The sequence below is a fragment of the Culex quinquefasciatus genome, chromosome 3 (genome assembly GCF_015732765.1).
Source record: "Culex quinquefasciatus strain JHB chromosome 3, VPISU_Cqui_1.0_pri_paternal, whole genome shotgun sequence".
NCBI lineage: Eukaryota > Metazoa > Arthropoda > Insecta > Diptera > Culicidae > Culex > Culex quinquefasciatus.
In genome coordinates, this window is record NC_051863.1 from 180,863,436 (window position 1) to 180,881,193 (window position 17,758).

At 35.2% G+C, this 17,758-nt stretch overlaps 1 protein-coding gene across 1 annotated transcript in view; it reads right to left on the reverse strand.

The window, feature by feature from the left end:
- Window positions 1–14,354, reverse strand: part of LOC6047532 (aryl hydrocarbon receptor nuclear translocator 2) — a 160,757-nt gene extending 146,403 nt beyond the window's left edge. The window contains exon 1 of the mRNA XM_038258675.1: window positions 13,293–14,354. The gene's annotated coding sequence lies outside the window, so the exon portion shown is untranslated. The remainder of the gene's footprint in view (window positions 1–13,292) is intronic.
- Between the last annotated feature and the right edge of the window lie 3,404 nt (window positions 14,355–17,758).

Genomic DNA, 17,758 nt, shown 5'->3' on the forward strand with positions numbered 1-17,758 from the left:
AGAAACAGACAAATTATTAGGTATAATTCATTATGTTTCCGCCAACCCACAAGACAAATCTAACAAAGTTTTATTACAGAACGAACATGTCAAAACAGAGAAAGGTAAACAAACCCAAATGAAGTGTGTAAACGCCCCGGCCCGGTGGGCACGCAGAAATGACGCACGAACATCGTCGGTTTTGTTTATTTGGCATTTTCTCACTCGGTCAAATACTTGTCATACCGTTTAAAGAGAGCCAGTTTTGTCTTTTTGCTTCATGATTATTAGATCTTGTTAGTCTAGAAAATACCCAAAAATCTCAAATTAATTTAAGAGCTAACACTTTCCGTTTCGTTTATCTGTGGACCAGTGCCAATGCTGCGCTATAAAATTCATGTTCGAGCACGAATTCCACTTCATTTTATAGCACCCTCTCCCGATAGCCAAATGGCATCGTCGAAATATTTAGAAGACGAAAGAAAAAGAAAAAAAGAACCTCAAAACGAAAACTAAATTCGCCAGTTTGGTTCGCTGCGTCGTAATAAAATGCAAGTGAGAGAAATTAATTCCACCTTCTAGTTCGAGACGAGTGGTGCAAGTTTGACGTGTCGTCGTGCCCCTGCTGAATGTTTACACCGCGAGTGGTGGTACAATTCCACGCAAAATGACGTTAATTTAATAAAAAAAAGTCTTTAGTGAAAAAATCTTGAAAGTTAAGATATTTTCAACAGTAAAATTCAGTTTTTTTGTTTTCAAATCCACCTTAGAAATTCTCTCAGAATTCCCTAAATAAATGTTATTTGACAAATTTTCAAGCGACAAAAACGACACGTTTTGGCAGCTGGCTCGAACATTTTATTTATTTTTTCGTTGTTTTATTGGTTCAATCATCAATCGCAGCTGGATTAACAAAAACAAATGTTTAAACTTAATGACTTGTTTATCTGTATGCAACCAAAACCTGTCAAAATTTTGCTACTTTGTTTTATAGTCACGGAGTGATCGATGCTGCAAATTACGAGTTCGACTTTAAATTAGTTCTCTATAGACACTACTTGTAGAAAATTAAATTTCTATTCCGAACCTTTAAAATTATTTATCCCTCTACCGCCCAATTTTTTTAACGAAATTTTTTATTTTGCCCGTGTTTAGGAGGTCATTTTGAGCAACTTTTGTTCTAGGAAAAACTTCACCTCTCTTGTTATATTTTTAGTATTTTAATTTGCACTTATCTTAATTATTTAATGTTTGTTTTTGGTAGTACTTGTCCCACTCTACCACCTCATATCATTACATTTTGTCTTTCTAATTTTTTTTATGTTTTTACAGTCACTTTGTCAATTTTTGGCTTGTTTTTCACATTTTCTGCTTTAAAATGGCACCATTATCATTTAAATTTAAAAATTCGTAGGGGCATAGTCTAAGACTCTAGAAAAAATTCTGTTCTTTTTTTTGATTAAAATATAGGAAATGTTAGTAAAAAACCTCAGCCAAAGTTGACCCCTAAAAAACCGAGCCAAAGTTGACCCCTAAGAAACGGAAGTCACATAAAACAAGTCAAACTTCCAACCCTGAAACTTTCTAAAATTTTTAGAGTCCTTTTTTCCAAAGCTTTTTTGAAAAATTGATTTTTGGCGATTTTTTTTCAGATCTAAGCCCGTCTAAAGGCGAGGTTAGGTTGTAGAGGGTTAAATTTAGGATATGTTTTGATATTATACGAGACATATTTTAAAAAATCGTGGCGTTGCAACACCGGAATGTGTCATTCGTGTTTTTTTATTTGGCATAAACTCGATTTTTTTTATTTAACTGTTTATTGCTGATAGATAAATTTCCAATGTAACATTTTATTTTCAAAATTTTCCGATATATTTATGGGACTTAAATGACATATTTTGAGCCACAGTGCGTGGTGTTGTATATTCATGGTTTGGAGATATGTTTTTTTTTCAAATCATGTTTTTGGAAAATATTGAAAGACTCGATGAAAAAAATTCATCAAAATATTGTTAAAAAACAAAATTTAATTTCATCAAAATAAGGTATATATTTTCGTTTTTTGCATTTTGAAAAAAAATCTTGAGAGAAACGTACCGCTGAAAAAGAAAATCCTACAATTGTTTCTCTGAGACTTTGAAAAGCGAGCAATTTTTTTCTGGTAAACAGCCCCAAAAAGAATTAGAATCGATGAAAAAGGTTTTCTCAATGAAACTTAATAAGCTTTTATATTTTTAACAGAGAGTATTCAATTTTCGGTCCACTTCTCAATGTTTAAAAAAATGTTTTTTTAAAATATTTTTATCCCTTCAATAAAAATATTTAATTGTTTAAATCAATTTGGTCTAATTTAGAAAATTATAAAAGAAAGCTTTTTGTAGACCTTATCAAAAATAAAGCTTGATATTCAAATTTTGAAAATATTTTTATTGGAAAGATGAGAAAATTTCGCAAAAAAATCATTTTTCAACAATGAAAATTGGACCAATAATTTCCGAAATATCGTCATTTGAAAATTATGAGATAATTATGTAAGGTCGTTGTAAATATTTTTCAAAGTTTATGTCGCCCCCCCCCCCCCCTCCCTTCAAAATTGTCCTGAAAAATCAGGGGACAAAAAAAATATTTTTTCGAAAAACTTCAAAATTTTAATGAAAATTAAAGTTTAACCAACTGAAAACCAGTTAAAATGCATTTACCCGCGTTTATAATCATATTTAGCATGTTTGAACTTCTTTGAAAACATTTTAAATTTTCATGAAATACCAATGTACAGTCCCACAAAAAATTTTTTTTGGGGAAAAACAAATTCCGTCAATATTTTCAAAACTAATGATTGGAAAGCAACTGTACGCCTGTAAAAAGCATTTCAAAACACTTTTTTCATCAAAAGGATGAAACCTAGGCCTGTAATTTAAATTTTTATATTTTTTATTTTTTTGCCCCCCTCGACTTTGGTCAGAGCCGAGGGACATAAACTTTGAAAAATATTTGTAACGGCCTAACATTAATCAAACAACTCATTTTCATCGTTTCCAATTCTTTGTGAGGCGATAACCCAGAAATACAATTATAGACAACTCAGCTCTTAAAAAATGAGATGTGCTTTTCTTTCAAGAAGTATTTTTTTTAATGCAAACAATCATAATTTATTCGAAAATTTTAACCTTAAAGAAGCTATAACTAGACAACGGTACATTTCAAAGAGTTGTAGAGTACTGACCGATTGAGAATTTGATTTGGCTTTAGAGAATATTTTCAATTTTTTTTCAGGTTTACGATATTTAAAAAAAAACACATTTTTTTCAAAAATGTAAACCTCCTAAATCAGATTTTGCACCATCATGCACTATGGTTAAGAAAATTTATTTTTAGTCCCCTAAAATAAATTTAAAAAAAAATGAAAATAAAAAAATATGTTTTGGAAATGATGATAAAAACTTTTAAAAACATGAAAAATCAGTTTTTTTTTGTAAAGCTACTTTTCCTACAACTTTGCTGATCATAAAATTCCATCTTAAAATATACAAAATTTACATACATAATTTGTATGACCAGCCCCCAAAATATGGAAAAACCTATGATGCAAATTTGCTTCTTTTGACAAAGGGAATGCATGGACAAAGCATCATCGTATGAAAAAATGCAAAGAAAATCGATTTTTGATATCGTGTTTTTCGAAAAACGGAAAAAAAACAATTTTGCTGAATTTTCGATGCACAGCACAACAAAAAGTTAATTTTTTCTAGTAAGGTCGGGTTTCAGCATATGAATGAAAAAAATGTTTTAAAATGCCTTTTGCACCTGCCCAAATGTTTTGCAGTCTTAAGTTTTCAAAATATCAAAGTATTGGGGAAATATTTTTTTGTGTAAAAAAAACATATTTGCAGTACTGTACAACGGAATTTCACAAAAAAAAATATTGTTGATCGATCTCAAATAAATGAACTAAATATGAAAATATAAATTAATTTCAGTTCAGCTTCTTTTTCCATTAAATTTTTTTCATGAAAGTTTCTTGACAAAAAAAATGTTTTGCTCCCTGATTTTTCGGACCAATTAAAGGGGGTTAGCAACTTCAGAAAAAAAAAATTTCGTCAGTAATTAGATTTTTTAAAAACTAATGATTGCAAACCAACCGTCATGTACAATTCAATTTTTCTACAACTTTTTCTTTGAAACGTTGAAATTCTGGCTTGTAATTTCAATTTTCATATTTTTTTTTTCATTTTTTTTGTTTAACTGATCAAATTTCAACAAGACAATTTAGGAATTAAAATGAAATTTGACGATACTGAATTGGAAATGTAAAATGGATCCTTTCAAATTGATATCTTATTTTCTGAACAGTCATAGAAATTTCATTCGGATTAATTAAGACATACCAAAATTGTTGTTGAAACTTTAAAGTAGACATGTGACTTCTTTACAATCTAGGTTTTGAATTGATAATAACATTAGATTTATTTGATTGTTTTAAAGATTTTGGTACATTGTTAACCCTCCTAAATTTTTTAACATGACATAATTTACAAAAATACTGTTTTCAATAAAAATGTATTTTAAAGTGTGTTTTTTTTAAGGCAAATATCAACTAAATTTCTATTAATTCTGCAACATGTGTCCAAATTACTACAAAAGAGGCGTTCAAAAAACCCCACAAAAGTGTCCGAATTACCCGCACAAACGCAATGAATAAAACCCAAGTTTGATTACAACTCTACAAATAAAATTTTTCCAAATTTGTGGAATTCAGGGGTCAATGTTTTGCCTTCATCACTGAGGATAATCCTGCTCTAAAAATGAACTTTTTATTAAAAGCTAGAAGACCCACCTTCATGTATACATATCGATTCAGAATCGAAAATTGAACAAATGTCTGTGTGTGTATGTGTGTGTGTATTAGGGTGTTTCAGCCAAACAAAAAAGTTCTCAGAATCAGGCAAACCGAGGTTCCCTTAGTAGAGGATACCCATAGGGACTCTCATGCCAAATATCAGCCCATTTGGTTGAGAATTGGCCTGTCCCCAGCGGTTCAAAGTTTACATGTAAATTACTATGGGATTTTTATGCTTTTCGTTCAACCGTTCCTACAGGTCTTGGGACAACATGGATTCACTCGGAATAAAGACAGGTTTGTAGGGGATGGTCCAATGAACACATTCCAGAAGGAATTAGGGTTGTCCATTCTGTCCCCAAGGTGCGCATTGGATCGACGTCCGGTGTCTCCAGAATCATCGATTCACCCTTCAAATGTACGCATTGTCCTTAGTATGCTATGACGGCTAGGAGAAAATTACGACGCCCCATGTCAGACGGTGAACACGTGGCAGAGCATCTACTTGAGTTTTGACTCAGAAACATTCTTTAAAGTACTAAAATTATAATTATTGATGTTCCTGGAAGAATTTCAACTGTTCTAAATAAAGTAAAATGATGATTTTGTGTTTATAATGCAATCTATGCCTCTCCACGTGTTCACCGTCTCATATGGGGCGTCGTGGTTTCCACCTAGCCGCCATAGCATACTAAGGAAATGCGATGCTTTTGAAGGATGAATCGTTGGTTTTGGAGACACCGGACGTCGATCCAATGCGCACCTTGGGGACAGAATGGACAAGCCTAATTCCTTCTGGAATGTGTTCATTGGACCATCCCCTACACGCCTGTCTTTATTCCGAGTGAATCCATGTTGTCCCAAGACCTGTAGGAACGATTGAACGAAAAGCATAAAAATCCCATAGTAATTTCCATGTAAACTTTAAACCGCTGGGGACAGGCCAATTCTCAACCAAATGGGCTGATATTTGGCATGAGAGTCCCTATGGGTATCCTCTACTAGGGGAACCTCGGTTTGCCTGGTTCTGAGAACTTTTGGTTTTGGATGAAACACCCTAGTGTGTATGTATGTATGTTACCAAAATTCTCATTGAGTTTTCCCAAACCAAACCAGTTGCAATCGACTTGGTATAGGGTCCCATACATCGCTATTGAATTGTTTGAAGTTTCAATAACTAGTTCAAAAGTTATGTACACACATTTTTAAATATGAAAATGTGTTTTCACATATATCCGTATCTCATTTATATGCATGTAAAAGATGTCCGGATCCATCATCCGATCCATCGTTGGTTAGGTAATTGAGATTCCTTTCCAACGAGTCCACAACATTGAAGATCTGGCCACCCTGTCTCGAGTTATGACCACTTAAGTTATATCTGTGTACTTTTTTCTGGATCTAACAAAATAGCTGAAATATGTGTCCAAACCACTCATATTAAATGAGGAAGGCATCAACCACTTAGGTGGATTAAGTTAGTTTTTGTTAAAATTTTGACAAAAATAGAAACAATCAAATTGGCAGTCAGTCTATTCAAAAATTGGAAGATAACGTGAACATATTTAAAATGAAGAATGAAGCATCCAACAGGGACGACTGCATTGATTCTCCAAGCAAACTTACAAAAAATAAAGAAAATTACACTTAAACCCCGGTGGTTTGACACCAACTGTTGTCAAACGAACGGGGTCACTTTTTAGTTTGACACCCCTTTTACACGGAGTTCACACACACTACCAAACGTTTGTTTTGATAGTGTGCGTGAGCGTCGTGTAAAAAGTGACAGTTCGTCACTTTTTAGTTTGACTTTGACCAACCAACGGGGTACAAACTAAAAAAGTGTCAAACGAAAAAGTGACCAACCACCGGGGGTTGAGTGTATCATCATTTAACCACCTAACTAAAAGCATGAAAAAAAGAAATCACGATGAGAAAAATTTGGCCACATGATGTTATTTATATTAGGGATAATAATTTGAAACTAAATTATCAACGAATCAATGAAAAGGTCTTTTGTGCAAATTCGCGTGGAATCGCCCGGATTGTTTTCAATAATTATTTTGGTCACACCACTGCTGCTGAGCTGTAGTTGTGCCAGCCAGCGCACTTCTAGTCTGACTGATAGTGTGCACTTTGCAGCGATTTGCATCGCGCAATGCAACTTGTGTGTGAGTGTGTATTATTATTGCAAAACAACTGCCCCGTCTATTTGGCCGCACATACAATACCGATGACATAAACCGATATGACGAACCGGCACATAATGTACGTCTCGGCTTCGCTAGTGATAGTGTGTGTTGGTAAATGCAGTATAAAGAGCACAGACTGTCGCAACCAATACCAGCGAAAAACCGGGGAGGTGGCCGCCGGGTTTTAGAACGAGAATAGCATTTGAAAAGGTAGTATTGCATTCTAAACATTTGCACTTCACTGCAGACAGAGACGGTGATGGTTCCAAGAACCGCTCCACCTCAAACTGACCTATGGCTTCGCGCTCCGTGATGCCATCTTATCTTATCAGCTTCGAGCAGGGCTGGCAGACCAACAACTGACCCTGGGTGGCCGTTATCAGTTTTGCGAGTGCGCTAAATGTTACGGGAAAGAGTTTTTGCAGACCATCTACCATGTACACAATTGAGGGACAACACTGTCCGTCTCCAGTGGGTGCGGTGGGTGGGTGGGTCTGGAACTCTGGATGGGAGCAGACTGAAAATGAGGCCATGGTCACCGCAAAAAGTACATAATGTTCCGCTCCGCGAAGAATGTTTTCGTCTCTGGAGGAAAGCTACCTTGGTGGCATTTGATGGCAGAAATCGATTGGGAAAATTATTATCATGTACATATTTTTTCAAATTTCATCTAGTGTCGAATGTTAGCTTGGAAGACTGGTCTTCAGTTTAAAATATTTTATTCCTCAAAGCAAATTTATAACGAAACCAAATTGATCGATTTGACATGACTCTAGTTTGGAAACTAGAGATGTTCTTATTTTCATTTCTTCAAATGAAGAATTTCACCAAAATATTTATGTAAACTGATTAGAATAATGTCATTCCTGGTTTTGATAGCCATTTTTGGTTGTGGTCATGGCAGGGGTCACCACAGCACTCGTCAGCCTCATTTCGCAACGCCCAGATAAGATTAGGCTTGTTCTCGACACGTAAAACCTCAATTTTGAATCTGAAAGTCATGCTCCGGAGTGGCCGGGTAACCTTGAACGATCTCTCTTGTGTAGCAGGTGAATTGGCGCAGTTAATTACTCAAAGTCCTCACATGATTAGCTAAGTTAAAACGAGCTTTTGTGAACCGAGTAACTTTTCATCATCGAACTCTGGTAGGCACTATTGAAGCATAGGAGGAAAAATTACACAGCTTGGTTGCTGGTAATGCATTATGTGAAAGTAAACTGAACACAGGTAGGTTTGTACACCTAGCTGACCTTGAACGGGCTGCAATTGCAGTGGAAGTTGTCACACGGCCAAGGTGAAGCTAGATATAACGCAAATCTGGAGTGTTTTTTTTTTGAAAGGTCGAATAAACCAAATTTCCAGTTTTTGCTTTTTGGGTGTTTTTAATACCCCTGACTCAAGGCGGTTTCAGAAACACTTGAAAAGCAAAAACTGGAAATTTGGTTTATTGGACCTTTTCCAAAAAAAAAAAAAACTCATTAAAAAAAATGGGATATTATGCCAAATCATGTACTCCGATAAAATCGAGTTTTATTGTTTGTCCCTAAATCTTTACACCCAAAATTCAGAGACGAGATAATCGTTCTCTCAAAATTTATTGAGGGCTCGGTGCCAAAATCGATAGAATAATGGTACCAACTCACACCATCATAACAAATGAGTTCATTCGTTAGTTGAATCAATAAATCTCCAACAAGTGTCATACATCGACTTCTGCCTTCTCCTTGGTCACCAAGCTGTGGTGGCCGAGGCAGCTAAGTCATTGGATTGGTTTGTCAAAGGTCTCTGGTTCGATTCCCGTTGTCGACACTTTTGTTTTTTTGTTTGACGGATGAACTTTTTTTTGCAAATGAACCTCGAGAGAATAGTTCTATCGCCCATCTCGAGCTGTGTTCTCTGCGTCCGTGAATGGTACCACTATTCTCTCGACTCGAGACCATCATTCTCTCGGACTAGCGCTGCCAGTTTTGGGTGTATCAATACAATTTCCGATTAGAGTGGGATATTAGCCTCGTATTGGACCTTGTATCGAAAATGTGAAATTCTCTGAGATTTCAGCCATTTGATTTTTAATATCGATTTTAGGGTGAACTACGCCGTGATAGGGTGGTTCGAAAAATGGCAATTTTCGTGGATTTTCGCAAAAACACTTTATTAAAAAAAATCATAACTACACCCAAAATTCAGAATCGAGATAATCGTTCTCTCAAAATTTATTGAGAGCTCAGTGCCAAAATCGATAGAATAATGGTACCAACTCACACCATCATAACAAAAGAGTTCATTCGTTAGTTGAATCAATAAATCTCCAACAAGTGTCATACATCGACTTCTGACTTCTCCATGGTCACCAAGCTGTGGTGGCCGAGGCAGCTATGTCATTGGATTATGTTGTCAAAGGTCTCTGGTTCGATTCCCGTTGTCGACACTTTCGTTTTTTTGTTTGACGGATGAACTTTTTTTGCAAATGAACCTCGAGAGAATAGTTCTATCGCCCATCTCGAGCTGTGTTCTCTGCGTCCGTGAATGGTACCACTATTCTCTCGACTCGAGACCATCATTCTCTCGGACTAGCGCTGCCAGTTTGGGTGTACCCGCCATTTCAACAGATTCTATAGCATATTCTATAGCTGTCTTATTAGCAAATGAAAAGTGATAGGTTGAATAATAGTAAAATGTTTCAAAAATCAAGCCTGGCATATGAAACAACCTTTTGTGAAACTTTAAAATGACGTTTTGTCGGTGTCTGGACCAAAGAGCCTATGTCTGAAAATATTTTTATCGGATTCCTTCGACAATTTTACGTGACATACTTTTTGAACAATTCTTTATCAGTTTTTATGCATACTACTTATGTACTTATGCACTTGTATGCATTAATTTCTTAATGAAATATGTTTTTGCAGCAATTCGTATTTTTTTCCATACTTTAAATCTATCCAGCTCTGAATTAGGAAAAAAATGCATTTTGATTAAATGAGCCTTAAAAAAAGGCCTAAGCCCTATTGTACTTTCCAAAAATCATAAGAAAACATAGGTTTAAAAAAAACATTCAATCTCATGCGCCGTGGCGTTTACGTCGTTTTGACGGTTATGTGGTAGAAGAATCACGAATGACGTATGTGGTAGAAGAATCAAATATTGTGGCAGTAATTAAAATTGTAAATCTTGCCCCATATGGTCGTGTTGCCCCATATGGTCATCTTGCCCCACTTTTCCCTATTTTATATGTACTCATTATCTTGCAAAAAAAAAATCTCAAACCTGTTAAAGTCTAAGATCAGCGTAAATCGATTAATGTGATCTTTTTTTTTTTTTTTTGAGAAAAGTGATTTTCTCGAAAAATGACAAAAATGACAATTTTTGGTACCATCATAGCACAACCTAAGCCTTCCTAATGCCAAAAAAATACTGATTTGATTATTTCGGCCAAGGAACTCCATAATTTGTTTTCGTCGTGTACTCATGTTTTTTTTACTTTTAAGGCGAAACGGGAAAGCAGCGCCAAATTGAAACCACGATTCGAAGTTTTTTTTTCGCCGACGCTAAACAAATAAATGTGAAGTTCAGATATTGATTTACGTTGAACAAAAGTTGTCTAAGAACTGGCACCCGTTTCATCTTAAGTTTTCTACCAATATTTCCCGAAATTCAAAAACTGTGAAAACCCTCTTTTTGGTTAGAAATACAAAGCAAAGCACTTAAAAATTATTTTGAATAGTTTACATTCGATTTTATTGGTTTCTTCATGAAATTTTCAGTAATTATTTTTAATACTCCTTCAATTATTAGATTCATTGTGAAAGGGGGTCAAAAACTTGAATTAAAATTTGCTCTGCAAAAATAAATCAAATCAAGTTTAGCTATACTGTTTACAGACGTAGGATGCTAATTGAAGATAATTAAATTGACATTAATTTAAACAATTAAACAACACCTCAGTGATAAGAAAACAAATGTTTATTTTTAAGTCACGAACAAATTTGAACTAGAACGAAGTGGTTTAAAAACAACGCACCAATATTGTACTTTTTCGTCAACAACAATCTTTTTTTTCATTTTTTTTACCGGTGAGATACATTTAGGTTAATTTAATGTTATTCGACTGTACTCATTAATCATTTCTACTTTTGGTTAGGCAGTTCACTGAAAGAAAGGCACATAGCAATGTTACATGTTTTGCACATGAATCTACCCCATACGGCTTAGTCTGTAAATATCACGTGGAAATCACTTGAAAAAATAGATCACGCAAACCGGCAAATCCAAATGTAAAACACGTTGATTTGACGTGGAATCTCACATGACTTTGCAATGCTTTGCTCATGAAAATGATATGAATTTGTAGTAGAAATCAAATGATTTTCCATTGACTTTCATATGTTTAAATAATGAGTTTGGATTGTCGTATTTTTTTAACCAGATTTATTTACTAATTAATAATTTATTATGCACGAATCTACATTTTTTTGGATATGTAAAATACACAGAACACACTGTCAAGCTGCGTCGTGTGATACCGTGTACGCGCGATCCTATCTTGATGGCGGACTCCGAGAAGAATCGCTTGCAATCTTTGGTCAAACAAGATGTTGTCACCGACCGGCGAATCATAGCGGTTATTCAGGTGAACTTCCGGATCACAGGATTCTACTGACGGATTTTGAAACAGACCTTGAGCTGGAACTTGATTCCTGTAAAAAAGACGTTAAATTATCTTTATAGTTTTTTTTTTTTACTGGTCCATTTTTTGTTTGTACTCACTTTTGGTTGCGTTTTGCACTACTCAGTTCTTTTTTAATCAAATATTTAAAAAAACGCAGTCCTTTTCAAGCTGCAAGCAAAAAAAAATTAACCATCTTCGTCCGTGGCCATCTTACTTATGAAGATTTTTCCACCACACGCATAAACATTTCGAACTAACGTGATTTTCACTTCGAAATCAATTGATAAGTCGAATGGGACAAATCTAAGTTCTTTTCTTATGAAACTCACGTGAAATCCATTCGAAACCAACGTGAAAGGGGTTTTACATGCAATCAGCTGGCTTTAAATGATTTTAACATCCAGTTGACATGCGAAACACACGTAGGTCAAAGGAAAAGCATGTGAATTTATGGTGTAGGCCTTTGGAGCAACTCACGTGGAAAAGCATTTGATTTTGCTATGTTGGTTTCTTTCAGTGTTGTTAAGACAAAGCTTAACCCTGTCACGACGGTCCAGCAGAATTCTAGCAGCTTTGCTAGAACTTGCTCGACGTTCCAATTTATTAAAAATCTTTTCAAACGAAAAAACTAGAGAAATAAAATCCCTAGTAAACTGAACTATTGAAAAGGTAAACAAATGCCATTTCTGCAAAACGCAATTTCTCGGAAATACATAAATCAACACAACCTATTTTTGCCCAAGCAAAAACCAGCCCACATTTTTCGAGCACTGCGACACAGTTGCCAGCGATGCAGTCTGGGCCGCGAATGCATCCTTCCCGCCGCCGCACCTCATCCACACAAACAAACAAACAAAAACCGAACTTATATACATCACGTACCGGCATATTTCCCGATTATGCAATCACTACGCAGCAGCGGCAAAACTATTTATTTGTTCCCCCCTCATCAACATTTAGAGTGCACAAGACTGCATCCCGATCCCCACACAAAATGACACACACACACACACACACACACACACACACACACACACACACACACACACACACACACACACACACACACACACACACACACACACACACACACACACACACACACACACACACACACACACACACACACACACACACACACACACACACACACACACACACACACACACACACACACACACACACACACACACACACACACACACACACACACACACACACACACACACACACACACACACACACACACACACACACACACACACACACACACACACACACACACACACACACACACACAGTCACACAATGCCGGCCGCTAGACTAAACGTCGAAACATTCTTTTATTCGCCCTAATGTGTGTCTACGTGACTGTTTGTGTGTGTGTTTATTTGCACTAACTAGTGCCCGGGCTAAAAATAAAAATTCTCAAAACCCAGACCTTGCTCGTCGAACTCGAACCCGAACGCGCTCCGTTCCGAAATATTGAGATAGGTTAGAAAATAATGACACGACGACAGGCCCAATACAAAAAAACAACAAACGAGACGGAAACAACAAAAAATAAGCATGCTTCCGTCTCGCTCTCACACCACCGAACTGACCCTGGCGCACTTACCCGAACGAAACAGATGCGTCTGGGTGTGTGTTGGTGTTGGTGTGCAACGCCTACTGCTAGAGAACTGCTCCGGCTCCGTGTTATCGATGATAATGTGGTCAGTTCGGCCTACTTTGACAGTCACGATCACCACTGGCGGGCCATTGTTAAACTGATAAGGAACAATAACACGGCGATCTCGATCGAACTACACAATCGTGGTGAATTCACCAACACTTGCGCGCACAGCCTTTTCCTTTGTGTATTTATTTAAAAACAAATAAACATTATATAAAAACAACATTCGTGTTGGCAATTGAAAAACGACACTCGCTAAAGCGATAAATTTTGCTCGAACAAATTTGCATACAATTTTGACGACATTCTTCACCGGACTTGCACAACTCGAAATTTGATACGCTATCCACACCGAAATTGCACCAATACACTCGAGTACGCACTTCCAAAAAAACACAAATGGACTGTCAAATTTCCATCACTGTGGTCAAAACAAACCTTCATTCGCACTTGTTTCTACGTGTTAAACCGAATCACCTTGCCTTGAACGACTTTTTATCGAACAGAATCAAAAAAACCGGATCTTCCCCAGTTTACCCCGACACGATAACGTCGACACTCCTGTCTCCTGTCGCGATTCACACCTAGCAGCACTGCATTCGCGAAATGTCACAACGCGACAAAAACAACAATTACGACGTCTAGCGCGGCGCTGCACAATGCAAATTATGTACCAATAGTATGTGATTTGATTTTCATTACCACCACAACCTCATCCGGATCCAACACACTCAACCCCGATACACATACACACCGCCCCCCCACCCTCCCTTTTGGGTGGTCACTCCTTGGCAAAGAAAAAGAGGTAGCCAAATTGCACTGCTTTACGACCGTAACCGTAACCGGAAGACACCGCGTTGGCACCTCAAAGCGTTCGGGAATCCCTCGAAATTTCACTATTGCACCCGGAACGACCGCATATCGAGCCCGAACCCGGAACCGACGGACCGACGAAAAAGCAAAACATTCTCCATCTAGCTCGAATGTTCCTTTTTGATGGTGTATGAAAAAAAGTCGAGCAGTTGATGACATGACAGATGACGCTGGTGGCAGTGATGCCGGATTGCATCGCTACGCGACCGGGTTTGAGAGTGTATCACCCCTTGGCTTTGCGGGCCGCTAGTGACATCTGATGGAAAAAGGGTGCATGTGAGAAGTACGCGATTTGAAGTGAGCGTTGGCCCCCTTGGTTCGACAAGGGCGAATTTTTGCTATTAAAAATTTGAGATTTTCAAGTTAGAGTTTTACAAGTTTGAGCGAGGCCGTAATGAACAATTCAAGCTTAAATTCGGTAGTGCATATAAAATCGTTGAAAAAAAAAAACTTATTTCCATCAAAATCTAAACAGGACAATTTGTTTTTTGTCCAGCACCCCAAAGTTATGCATTACAGTGTAATGCGTTGAACAAGCCTAAGATAGAAAAAAAAATCGTTCGGATATTCAGCGTCGAAGAATTCACGGAGTCGAAATATTTCATTTTTTCACGCTGGACGCCCTGATTTTGATTGAAGATTTATTTTGTCGATTTTGCTGAACATGAAACATGACATAAGTGACGCATCCGATTGTTCAAAAAACTGTTTGCCGAATATGTTTAATATTTTAGTTAGAGAACCTATACGGAGAGGCGAAATGTCACTCTCAGGGTTCCAATCGAACTGTCAAATCGGGGTTCCAATCGAGCAACAAGATCATGCAAGAACAAGGTTGGAATCAATTTAAAATCATTTTGGCAAAAAACGAGACTTATAACAATAACAAGTATTTTAAAACTGTTGTTGATAATAATCTGGTAGTTTTTGTTATGCTTGTGCTTCTTCGGTACAAGAAAAGTGACAACACCAAAGAAAAACTACTAGTTTTTCAACCTTAAATGACTTTGGGTGTTTGAAATTTCTCCCAGAACATTTCATTTTCCTATGTAGGTCCCTAATTTTAGTAGGTGGTCTTCGAGATGTTCAAAAAGAATAAACTTATTGTTTTCGAATTTGATTTTTTTATTTCCCGTATTATAAGTAGTCATTTTAAGCAGGTTTTGTTTGATATAAAAATATGTCAATGGAGCATTTCCATTCGAGCAGTTTTTGCTTTTTTCTACAATGTATTTCTTATGGAGCGAACTGTCAAAAACTGCTCGACTGCGGGTGCTCCATTGTTTTAACTTTTTTTTTACATAAAATAGGTTATTTGTTATTATTATTAATTTCATTTTTCTTGTTTGTTATTCCTACAAATTATTAAAAACATCATCCAAGTTTTAATCATCTCATTTGCATTTTTTTGAATTTTAATTTTTTTCTGTCGAATTCTAAATTTTTTTATATTTTAACATCGGGCCGTTGAATGTATATTTCAAAGTCCTTGGGAAGTTTTGGGAAGCAAACATTTTTTCATCAGAACTTCTGTAGTGTATAATGCATTTTTCAAAAGATTTTGCATGTAAATGTTAAAACCATTCTCTCTTTAATTTTGGTTAGAGTCGATAGCCTACAATAAACAAAAAACATATTGTACTATAAATAATAATTTGAAACAAATGGTTATGAAGCAATTTCCTATCAAAAACGATACATTCACGATACATATCAAACATTACTTTTATGAGGTAAGAATTGTATATCACATTTATCACTTTTTTACACTTTTTTCCTATATATATATTTTTTTTGTAAAAATAAGTATGCAGTAATTTTTATTATGTCCTAGACTATGCATCTACCTATTTTTTAACAGTTTAAATGACAATGGTATCGTTATATAGCAGAAAATGTGAAAATCAATCAAAAAGAATGTAAAAGTGCCTTTAAAAACATAAAAAAAACTCAAAAGGCAGAAAACAATTATAGGAGGTTAAAAACTAAAAATGAAACAAGACAAACATAAAATAAGAAAAGAAAAGTTTTGAAGTTATCAAAAGTTGCTAAAATAACCTCATAAACACGGGCAAAATAAAAAAAAACGAAAAAGTTGGGCTTTTCATGGTTAAAATGCCACAATAACTTAAAAAAATTCTCTCTATAACAAAAAAAAAATTTCATTAAATTTTTATTATAAGATTTTTGATATTTGCCATAAATCAAATTCCTTAAAAAAAAAAGAAATAAATAAATTTTGTACGAGAATTTGCTCCAAAGAAGTAACTGTAGGTTTCTCAAACATATAAAAAAATGAAAATAAAAAATGGGTGTTTCAAGGAACTCAACCTATAAAGATTTTTTTTAAACACATTGAATAATAACATTAAATTTTGCCAAAGACACCAAATCGTTCCCAACATACGATAAATAAAGATTTAAAAAAAATTACATGCATATTTTGAACCAAAAATTAATTTTATTTTTTTATGGCCTTGATTAAAATATTTTTCAAATATCATTCAAATCATCCACAAAATGGCAGCTGTGGTTTCAAATGTTGACAATCCTAAACTCGGACGGTGGCTTTATTTTTTTTTTCGAACTTTTCAATCATAATTAGCAATTTTACTAAAGACAGCAAATCATTAAGCATTAAAAGTGCGCTTTCCTATATGTCTTACGATCCCGCAAAATTGCATGAAATTTTGAATGAAAAACAAATAAATACAAAATGAATTTGAATGATTTTTTATAACCAATTAAGTGACACAAATAAAAATGTTAAGACTTTTTAAGTTTTTTTTGTGTTTTGGGGGTTTTTGGCTATAGAGGGATAGTGCGTTTCTTTTGTATAATTCAAAATGGAAGAAGAAATTGCTGATAATAATTTGTAACACTAATAGTTGTGTTGGAAAATCTTATTTTGAATTTCGGGGTGATTTTGATAGCCACAGTTTTTCTTGTTAAAAAAATATGATAAAATTTTGCAATTTTTTTGTTTTCTATTCAATGTACAATAACTAAGGTTACTGCTACAGTTTTTATGCAAAAAATGTAGGGAAGGGTAGTCATCAATGAGACACTTTTGGTTTTCAATTTTCAGAGATTTTTCTAATTTTTTCATCAACATGTTTTAATGAGCTTTTTGTTACATTTCCTTTCTTTTAATGTGTTCTAACATTGACCAAAATATGAGATCGATCCGAAATCTACAGCCAGAGTTATTCAACTGTCTCATTGTAGATGCACTTGGCAGGAACAATGAGACAGGCGGGGAACAATAGGAACAATCAATACTTTTCTTGTAAAACATCTTGTTTTTGTATTGTTCCATTACAGGTTACTTGCCTTGAACATTTTAGAGCAATTTTGCCAACATGAAAGTTTAGCTGAAAAGTTATACTAAAAAGTATTTGAATTTTGTAAAATCCATATATTTATACCAAATAACTTTGTATTTTTGGTTAAATGAGGTTAAACTCTATAAAAGTGCCAAAAATTACTTTCAATTCATGTTTTAAAAGATTTCCATAGATTTTGAAAAGTTTAAT